This window comes from Maylandia zebra, linkage group LG14 (assembly GCF_041146795.1).
Source record: "Maylandia zebra isolate NMK-2024a linkage group LG14, Mzebra_GT3a, whole genome shotgun sequence".
NCBI classification, from domain to species: domain Eukaryota; kingdom Metazoa; phylum Chordata; class Actinopteri; order Cichliformes; family Cichlidae; genus Maylandia; species Maylandia zebra.
In genome coordinates this window covers 29,380,477-29,391,768 of record NC_135180.1, presented here as the reverse complement: position 1 = coordinate 29,391,768, position 11,292 = coordinate 29,380,477, and positions in this window count along the sequence as shown.

Here is an 11,292-nt window from a genome sequence, read left to right as displayed (position 1 = left end):
CTGCCCTTTACCAATCCAGCCACGGGCCCATCCATCTGGCCCATCAAGACTCACTCTCATTTCATCAGTCCATAAAACCTTAGAAAAACCAGTCTTGAGATATTTCTTGGCCCAGTCTTGACGTTTCAGCTTGTGTGTCCTGTTCAGTGGTGGTCGTCTTTTAGCCTTTCTTACCTTGGCCATGTCTCTGAGTATTGCACACCTTGTGCTTTTGGGCACTCCAGTGATGTTGCAGCTCTGAAATATGGCCAAACTGGTGGCAAGTGGCATCTTGGCAGCTGCACGCTTGACTTTTCTCAGTTCATGGGCAGTTATTTGGCGCCTTGGTTTTTCCACACGCTTCTTGCGACCCTGTTGACTATTTTGAATGAAACGCTTGATTGTTCGATGATCACGCTTCAGAAGCTTTGCAATTTTGAGACTGCTGCATCCCTCTGCAAGATATCTCACTATTTTTGACTTTTCTGAGCCTGTCAAGTCCTTCTTTTGACCCATTTTGCCAAAGGAAAGGACGTTGCCTAATAATTATGCACACCTGATATAGGGTGTTGATGTCATTAGACCACACCCCTTCTCATTACAGAGATGCACATCACCTAATATGCTTAATTGGTAGTAGGCTTTCGAGCCTATACAGCTTGGAGTAAGACAACATGCATGAAGAGGATGATGTGGACAAAATACTCATTTGCCTAATAATTCTGCACTCCCTGTATAGCACTCAACATATACAGCCATGTAAACGAGAGAATCTGCACAGCACCCTGTGTTAAAAGAAATCCTTACAGCTACGAGAGGTATTAGGAGGGTAAGTAGCAACCAGGTGCTAAAAATCAAATCCACTCGATTAATTAGTCTTCAGCAAGTGAGCACCTCTAAAAAAGCAGAAATGTTGTCAGTTTGCTGGTCTGGAGCATTCAGGTGTGTTACACAATCCCACAATCTTCAAAGATGTGGATATTCCAGCTCAGACTGTGCAATACTCAGAGAAACTATTACTATCCAAACTTAGACTCTACAGTGCTCAGTTAGCAAGTTAAATGTTAAAGTTCATAAAACTGCAATTAGAAAACAGACTGAGGAAGTATGGCTTCTCTATGAAAACAACATGGAAGCATACCTGAGATTTGCAAAGCTCCATTTGAACAAACCACAAGACTTCTGGAACAATGTCCTTTGGACAGATAAGGCCAAAGTGTTTGGCCATATTGCACAATGCACAGAGACTGATAAAGTCATACAGAAACTGATTACTTCAAGATATCACTGCTAAAGGTGGTTCTACAACCTACTGAATCATTGGTGTACTTTGTTTTACACAGGATTGCATAAAGTCCTGTGGAAACTTTTTTTCATGTGACGGTGACTCCCTAAACACATGATAGAGAGTGGTCACTGACTACAGGATCTTTCAAAAACCACTGTTAGCAGTAAGTACCAAGTTGGCAGCAAAGCTAAGCCCCTCCCAGGAATGCTTAGTGTTGAGAATATTATATCCAAACTTTGATAGAAGTGGAGTAGGAAAATTTCCGTAAGAGACAAGCCAGTCTTAAGAAAGAAGGCACACCAAATTATACAAGAACTGCAATAAAAGTCAGAGACAAGATGTCTTGGAAAATCCAAATTTTTAATTTCTGATTTACACTGTCATCAGTACGGAGGAGGTCAGGATAAAATACAACAGTGCGTGTGTTTACAGCCAGGTGTAAAACACGGTGGAGGCTCTGTCATGGATTGGAGCTGCATTTCAGTCAGTGGTGTTAGAGATCTTGTCAAAACTGATGGAGTTATGAACACGGAAAAGTATCTGATTTTGATCCACCATGCAATACTATCTAAAAAACCATCTGATTGGCAGCAGATTCATTCTTCAGCGGGACAGTGATCTTAAACACACTAATAGTATGGATGGTAGAACAACAAACCATTTAATTGCATCTCCAGTTATGATTAAACATCTTTGAAACTAAGGTTTCCTAATATATTAACAAACAATAGCTAAATCTAAAATCATAATGCAGACCAAGAACAGTCTTCCTAAATGCTAGCAACCCTTACTTGAGAATCCTTACTGTAATTTCCACTCGAGCTTCAAGGTTTTGATTTTGGAGCAGAGAGGTAGCACTGTGGTGCTACAGCAGTTTCCAGTTCATGGCATGCTTGAGTCTTGGTGGTTCCTGGGTTGTTTCTAACCAATTTCCTCTCACCTGAGGGTGACAGATTGGCTCTTCTTCTAGATCTTAGCAAAGTGGTGACAGATCCAAATAACTTGTACTTTTATACGGTTGTCTGAACTGATGATGGGATCTTCGGTTATTTAGTAAGGGTTCAGAGGCCTACAACACTTTTCCTTAAATCTCCCTCGGACTTTCCCATTGTTCGGAGTATCGGTCAATCCAGTGAGTGCTGTCGAACAAATCCTTTTTTGCTGGCGATGACAAACTACTAGTTGCGGTTAATCAGGATCACTAATGAGAAGTTAACAGGTCTTGACTTCACACTGTAGAACCTTCATCTCCATTGATTAAAAGATTTCAGTGAGTTTATGCATATATTTGAGGCTATATATATACTTTTGGTCCAGCATGGCTAAGAGAAAATAAAACCTGTGTGCCAAAATCATGTTTTTTAAACTCACTAAAGATGAATGCTGTACAGTCATTCCACTCTGTAAAAGAACAGTTTCAAGACATCAGTAAAACCCCCAAATCACCATAACATTCATCCTCATTATGAGTGTGTGCAAACTTCTGACCACAACTGTATATCTTAATGTCAGGTCAGTATACAAGGCATAAAATTAATGCTTTACAAATTCTCTGTCTGTTATGTAAGTTCATAACGAAGGGCCTTTAGTCTAGAAAGAACGTTTCATTTCTTTAATTATTGCCTTCATTGTAGAAACTGCACATTTTATCCTATTATCCTAACTGCACATTTTGTCCTATGTCCAATGTGGACTGTATCCACTAATACAGTGCAGTCATGATACAGAAATGGTTGGGATGTGAAATACAATAGAAGGCTAGACTCCAGGTTACATCTTCTGCTTTAGCTTCCCTGTAAAAACAACTCTTTAGCCCCTGCAAGCTAAAATGGTTCATTTGTATTCCTGCAGTCAGCCCATTTTTCTGCTCGCTGCAGTTATGTGAAGACCAAAGAGGAGTGTTTCTGAGCAAAGATTTCTGTGGAAACTGTTGCCATGCAACAGCACAATACTGCTTTCATACAGAGTAGTAACTTCACTGTATGACTGCTCATCTTCCTCAGCTCCCACTGCTGAGAAATAATGTATGTAATCTGTTTTTCTATTCTATTCTATTCTATTCTATTCTATTCTATTCTATTCTGTCTGTTTCAGAGTGTAATGGAGCCAGTATTTTGGGTTGTAACTGTACAGTCATTGTTTCATTTCTGGTCAGGGGAAACTTTGCTTCAGTGTCTACTTCCACACCCACACTCCCTTTAGTTTCCACACTCAGAGCCAGCTGCATTTCAGCCCCCTCTCCCCGTTAATGTCCTATTCCTATCGCCATGCTATGTTTCACCCCTTTAGACCCAGGGAGCTCCACGTCACCCTCTCTGCCTTTTATTCACCACAACTGACCCCACTGCCCTGCTGTCAGTGGAACTGTACATCCCCTTGAGGCTGCACCGTGAAGGAGGGGGTTTTCTTCTACTTCTCTACACCGAGGGGAATCCCCTGAGCCCACATACATACTGACTCACTGGCTCAGACACCAGACAGACCCACAAACACTGTAAGGTATAATTATACCTTACAGTGTTTGTGGGCCAAATTTGGCACCAAATATTTGGCACCTGGAGAGCTGATTGTAATAAAGCAGTGCTGAGTAGAACCTGTTCTAATAAGCAGACACATCAGAAACAGATATTTTAAAAACAACAACAACAACAAAAAACAAACAATCTAAATTACATAATAAAAGCATGCAGAAGTCAAAAGACTTTATGAAATATTGCCAGCCATTTGTGCCTTCAGTCTTTTCTCTCCTCTGCAGGGTGGCAGTGAGCAATGCTCAACTTTTAATTAACCAGGAAGTCAAACTCTTGAGAATAAGAAGGGAGGGATCTCTTTTGTCCTTGGCCAGACAGGCAACATTAACTTAGCATGCATTTTTCAGTGGCAGTAGTCCACAAAACAGCTCCCCCACAAAGCACTGATCTATATTTTGTAGTTACTAACAACATTACAGTGACATAAGCTGTTAGCCAAATATCTCCTGTCTTGGATAACATTGGTTTATTCATCCAAACTTCTGGGCTGATCTGGCTGTTAAATTGCTTGCTTTTATTTAGATCAGCTAACAGCTAACTACCAAATAACCCTAAACACATTTATTCATACATTGCTAAGATACAGCTAAGTGGCTAATCTGCACATATTAGTCCCCATTCACACAAACTTAAAGACCAGTCAGTGGTTGATAGAGGATGGTATCTAGTCCCCGGTTGACAAGTGGTTGCTGGCAATCATTAGGTGAAATTGGTAATAAAGTGGGTGCTGCACTGAAGACCTCCCTGTGATTGCTTTGGTGCCCAGCAAGCTGCCACATACTTGTTTGTAAATGCTTGCAAACCTCTCAGCTAGTGGTAGTGAAACTGAAAAATGCTACCTAAACCAGAAACAGAGAACCTTTGCCTTTACAGAAAAATTTGTGTCATATCAATGTAAGTGATTCTGTACATTTTAAAAGTCACACTTTTCACAGTGTGAAAAGTGCACAGCATGCAAACGGTGTTGTAGCGTCACCTCCACATCAACTTGTCATTTTAATTATGCCCAGCATTACAGTAAATACACTCATGTCTGCTGTCGCCGTGGACCTATAACATATATGACTCACAGTACAGAGTGCAACATAACAATCTGGGACTGTTTTGTCATTCAAACCTCAAATTCAATTCACCTCAAGAATTTGTGATAACTACAGTTTTATAAAGGTTATTTTGAGCCTTATTAACAGGTGACTCGTCAAAATTAAAGTTGAATTTGTTTCTACAACTATAAATAAAAATTAGAAAAGAAATGATACCTGTGTAGTTCCATCAGTCACTTCTTTGAATCCTGAGCTGACTTGAAGGCTCTTTTACTTTGCCACGATTCAATCGCTAAGTGCTGATCAAGCTTGTGGCTGTAAACTGGCTCTAAAATGCCAAAAGCTAAAAGCTGTTCCTTTAATGCCAACTTGAGGCAAATCACTGGGACCATTTGGACCCAGAAACGTCTTTTAAACCAGACTTAACACATGGATGCACAGAGAGTTCAAAGGAAATGTTGTGCACCAGGATTGTTTCATTGGCTGAGCAGCTCCTATAGGTGTAGGTGGTCCATTATTTTTGTCCATGTAATGAATTTTAACAGCTTTTATTGGAAGTGAAAATTTTATTTTAACTTCCCATAAATTTGTACTTCTGCTAACAAACAATGGATAAATCATTAGGTGGCAACAGACACCAGCACTGCTTTCACAAAGACCAGATTGCTTTCTGTTTCACAACACTGATCGACCTATTTAAGATAATGCAAACTGAATATCTTCCCAAGTCCCAAAAAGGGCAATCACACAGGAATCAACTAGCACTGACGTGGCAACCAGAGTCCATAGAAAGTCAATGATATTTAGTGGGATCAACCAAAGTTAAACCTTACTTAACTTTGAGGTAATTGAATCAGCTACTACTGAAAGCAAAAGATACCATTCACAAAGTGGTAAATACATTAGAGGTTACTTAGGCAACAGTAGCCTGGAATATCCACTAGTAACAAAGCATCATGCGCAAGTGAATTGCTTCATGTGTAGATGCTCCTTAAAGCCCCTCATTGTTTTGCTTTTGATTCCAATCACTTAGAGGAGCCTTCTTCATCTCCTCCATTAGCAGGACTGTATTATTTTTGCCATAGTGCCAGCACACCATTTCACCACCCTGAGAAAGTCCAAATGGGAAAACTATCCATTGAAATTATAACTCTACCCTTTGCAGTTAAAGAGAATAAAATGTAAAGCTTAAATAAGGAAGTCTGAGCGAATAGTTATGTTAATGGCTGTAATGTTCCTGAAATTTAAGCCCCTAACCAAACATGCAGACAGCAAATGGACTGGATTAATTTTACAAACTTTTGTTGATAATGCTATACTCTGCAGGTTGAAATAATGCCTTAGTATTAAAAGAAATTGCAGGAAAGCATCTGTAACCAAATAATTTTTTAAAAACTCCAGACAGCAGAGCGCTGTGTTCTGCAGCCAGATGGAGAGGTGCAATGTATCTCGGACTGTTTGGGGACGAGTGCTCCCTAAAATAGTCGCGTAAAGCCTTCAGCTGAACACTGTGGCACTTTTTGATAAATAATACAAAGTCTAAATGTTAGCCTGAATAATTTATTTTGCAGCAGCCATGCATAACAGCTGTCTCTGTGCCCAAAAGAGTCTGTAGCTTTCTGTGACTTATCATAACTTAATGACACCAGAAAACATAATAGCACAATGGAATGAACTTCAAGAAAACAGATCAGAGCTGATTGTTTGTATAGTCTGTGTTATTTCCAAGCTGTTTTCTAGTTTGCTCGGTTGGGGGTAAAACTGATGAATCAGAGTGTTTTAACCACGGATATGAACTCTTACCACTAAAACAGAGGCAGATAGTCTCTACAGCGGAGGGGCTGTCACACTGATGTCTCTGGTCTACTCACTGTCTATTCACAGGCTGCAGGGAGGCCTATTTATAGATCTGTCTCTGTTCTCTGCTTCTACATCAGTCCCCTCTTTCTCACTATCTCTCTTTTCTCCCTCCTTTTCTACCTCTAATGGGTTGGTATTTCTGGAGCTGTACAGCTATTATCTTCTTTGCATCTTTTGAGATGCAGATCACGTTGAGCTGGATCATAAACTTTTCAAAATCTGACATGTCTGTGCGGTGAACTGCTCAGAAATATATTCTTACTGTGTCTGGCATTGCTGCTGGAGGAAAGTGATTCAATTCAGCATTAATCTAAGGTTTTATTTATTGGTGTTGGGCTGAGAGGTTTCAGCTATGGTCTTTCAGTCTCACTTAACCCTTAGTCTTTCCCTATTCTTTTAGAGAATGTCTTAAGTTTTAATTACATTTCTGATGTGCTATTTTTTAGCATGGTGCTGCTGCTGCTGCTGCTGCTGCTGCTGGTTCACAGAGCTGCCACGTCTGTCCCACAGTCCTCAAATGAGCCATGAAAGCTTTGGGGTTTGGCTGATGATGAATGAATGGGTCAACAATGACTGTGAGAAGCATGGACTACAGGAGGTTAACTGCCTTTTAGTGCAGAAATTTGCAGACAGCAGAAAATGCTGCACTCAGTGTAGAGTGCAGCCCTGTGAAAGGAAATCAATAGACTGCAACCAAGCTTAGACTTTGTGATGACCTTTTGACTAAAGTCACTGACAGATGTGAGGCCTCAAATAATACAATGTTAATACAATAGCTCTGTTTTCCTAACATCTACAAGGTAGCATGTGAAAGTGCTAATACTCTACTGTTTAGCAGACATTTTCTTTCTTTTTTTTTCTAACCATGTTTAATATGTTAGATTAGGATTTGGTAGATGGTATAAATTGCCTTCATAATTTGCTAATTCAGAGAACAGCAAACCAAATATGTCTCATCCTCTTGGGAGCAAGAATAACCAAATGCACCAATGTAATGGTAAACCATCCAATATTCATTCATTCAAAATTGTGGATGAAATAACAATGCCATTTGTGCAAGCATAGCTAGAAACTGGTGTTTTCTTTTTTCTTTTTCTTTTTTTTTGATACTTTTTCTTTATTTAGGAACATTTTTATGCAGAAAAAAACAAACAAAAAAGACAAAATATTATGAGGTCATGGGAAGACAATATATGCCCTTGTATACAGCTGTACATCCACACATACATATATCAATACTTTGGTATTGCAAGTTCTATGCATTAAAGAGTGCTGCCACAATTTGTAAAGCCCAGCCATTTTCTCCAACGTCTCCTTCCCAAGTCTCCCTGGAGTCGCAGGGTGAAAGTCATACATTCCATCAATTTGATGTCTTCCACTATAGAGGTAAAAAGTATTATAGTGGGAGGGTCTTTACAAAGCCAGCGTTTTGTTATAGCCTTTTTCGCAGATGCCAAGAAAATTCTCAGGAGATAAACATCGTCTGTAACTAAATCTTCTGCAAAATATCCCAGATACAATGATACGAATGTACATGTCACATTGAATCCCAGTACCTTTGTGATTATTTTTGCAACTTCCGTCTAGAAGGGTCGTATGGATGGGCAGGACCAGAATATGTGTCCATGATCTGCCATGACTTCCCCACAATTCCTCCAACAAAGCGCAGGTGTAGCACTGAATTTCGACTTTTGTTTAGGTCTTATGAAAAAGCGTATAATGTTCTTCCAACAAAAGTCCCGCCACATGTTGGAGTTAGTTGTGGTAAACTGTGTTTCCCAAATCCGTGTCCACCCATCTTCTGTAATCTCAATGCCCATTTCTTTTTCCCATTTCTGTTTTATGTAAATTGTCGAGTCCCTTTTGAGCTTAGTCATACATTTGTACAGTTTACTTATCAGGGCTTTGTTACTCCCGGAGTCATAAGCGTCAATGAAGATGTTAACAATCGAGAAGTCTCCAGGGACACAGCTGTTTATTCTTTTGCCAATATAGTCATGGAATTGCAAGTATCGGAAAAAAGTCTTGTTTCTCAAGGCCGTAAGTCTTGCATAAGGTATCAAAAGCCAAAATTTTAGATTTTGAGAAACTGGTGTTTTCTTGATGTTTAAGAAAAGTAGTGTAAAACCTTACCTGAGCTAAGACAGACTGGAGTTTCCTGTCAACAAGAAAACCTGCCAATTAATCCCATTCATATTTTAATTGCATTAGTAACTAAAAATATAAAAGTCACGATTATTAGAAAAATCCTTCTGTGCATGTGTTTGCACTTGGCAGCCTCCAGGTACACGTTTAGCAGGTTATCTTTTAAATTAACTTAAGTTTCAGTATTTATATACAGACATAAAAACCTGAATCACCAGTCAAATCTGATTAAAAAACAACAACAACAACAAAAAAAAAAACCACAGCTTCACAAATTTCCTGACTTTTCTTGTCCTGTTAGATTGCTGGAATTATCAGAGCAACCCTTACCAATCAGTGACTGGCTACAGCAGCCTGTGCCAGCACACCTGTCAACCAAAAGGGTCAACATCCCTAACTTTAAGCCTTAATTAATATTCAAATGGATAAGGTAAAAAAAAAAATGCTCATCACCAACATGCAATTTAGTGCTGGTTAATTTGGAATTTTAACACGAGTGTCTGTGTGGACTGAGTCTGTTTTAAAGCTGGCCTCAAAGGGTCTACGCCAAGAGCTGCCATTTGCATCTCTTCTGTGTTTGTTTGCCCCTGAAGTTGCTGCTTTACACATTTAAGTCTAAAAATGGTTTTGTTCTTGTTCCCATCAAGCATTCCTATTATAATACACCAAATCTCTGTCTGTCTGTCTGTTTCTTTGTCCACTAACTCCTATCAGGAATTAAGCAACCAGACTTGACACACAGGTAAATCTTGGGCCACCCAAGGTTCTTATCTATATCATTGTTACGCAGAGAGGTGTGGTGAGGAAAACATCAGACATCACTCTATTTTAACCGAAGTAATTACTTTATTGTCTCTTGCCAATATCTTGCACATACAGACAGCATTTCCTGCCAGCTTTAAATACAATAGAGACCACACCTTCTCAATTCAGACTGGCCTATAAAAGAGCTGCAACTGAGGCGGCCTCCTCTTTACAGGGAAAACAAGATGGCCACCACAGAGGCAACCTGCGAACACCTTGTTGCATTAGTGCTTCCCAACAATCATATATATTATCAGGCTAAAATGATGTGTGTCAGTATTTATTTACCTGAAAATGTTACATACAAAAGAATTGCATTGTTTCTCATTTCATGACAGTAACATTTGATTTACATCCACAAAACCTGCAATATAACGACATACGATAATGCCATCAGGTTGCCTGGCAACCACCTAGAGAGGGGCTAAAATCACCTGTTTAAAGCATTTATGTGCCTACTTTTATAAGGTAAAGCACCTTGTAAAAGCATTGTATTATTTTAACTTCATGGCCAACAGCACAAGCAGTGCAAACAATCCTATACCACAAGGATGTACTAAAAATATCCAAGGTACTGGACACACTGGGAGTGCAGTGCAGGGAGTTTTAGTTATTTTAAGATAGCGCTAGGCTAACTCTTTCGCTTTAATTTGCTGGAAAGAGATGAGAATAGTGAAATAAGACATATAAGCATATTTATAAAATGTCTTTAAATTCAGTGTCTGTACTTTCAGTTTCCTCTTCTATGCGTTACGTACATAATCTAAATAAGTGTGTAGACAGCTACTTCTCTACAACCTTGAAAGAGCTTGTGAAATTCAGAGAGGACAAAAATAACCTGCCCCTATCACTACAAGCCTGACTTCCAAAGTTTATTTTTAATCCGTCATCAAAGGTATACATTCTTTTGTATCACCAGAAACGTCTCAGGAAATCTAATTGTGGCCCTCTGTTGATGATAACGATTCAGTGATTTAAAAGACATTTTGATGGCATGACAATGGCTCGATGATACCTAACTGCATCGTCATCCTGGACTCATCAGGGAAATGATGCTTCCTGTAATGACAAAGCAGTTGTTGTGGATGTGGAAGTGATGCACAGTTAAACAAATGTTTCCCGTGCATAGGGCCTTTAATACCTAATGTAAATAACTAATTTAAATGAACATATATGTATGGAAAACTATATGTATATGTATGCATGTAAAACTATTGAGTTTTATTCAGATTTGAAAGAATTTGCCATGAGTGGTACTAAATTGAATTTGTAGCTACTGGAGATTCAATTACACGTCCATCAGCAGGCCCCAGAGTGTTTTGGGATGCATAATGTCAGCAGCATTTACCAACAACTGTGACACCGGTGTCCCTGAAAGTGTGGCACTGAGTGCATTGAAGCACCAGCATGAAGATAGGTTGGTGCTGAATCCTAATGCCTCCTGTGCGCTCTGAGCTTTCATTTTTTACAGGATGCAATAGGTACTGGGCTGCTAGTGGGGTACTTATTATAGCCCTAGCAACAGGAATAGGATTGGTGACTGCAGAGAGTAAGCTTGTCAGCTATTGGCTGGTGAAGAGGACCTTTCAAAGCAGAGAATTTCATCTCATGAAAGGTTCAGTGCAGCAAGCTGCAGCGAGAG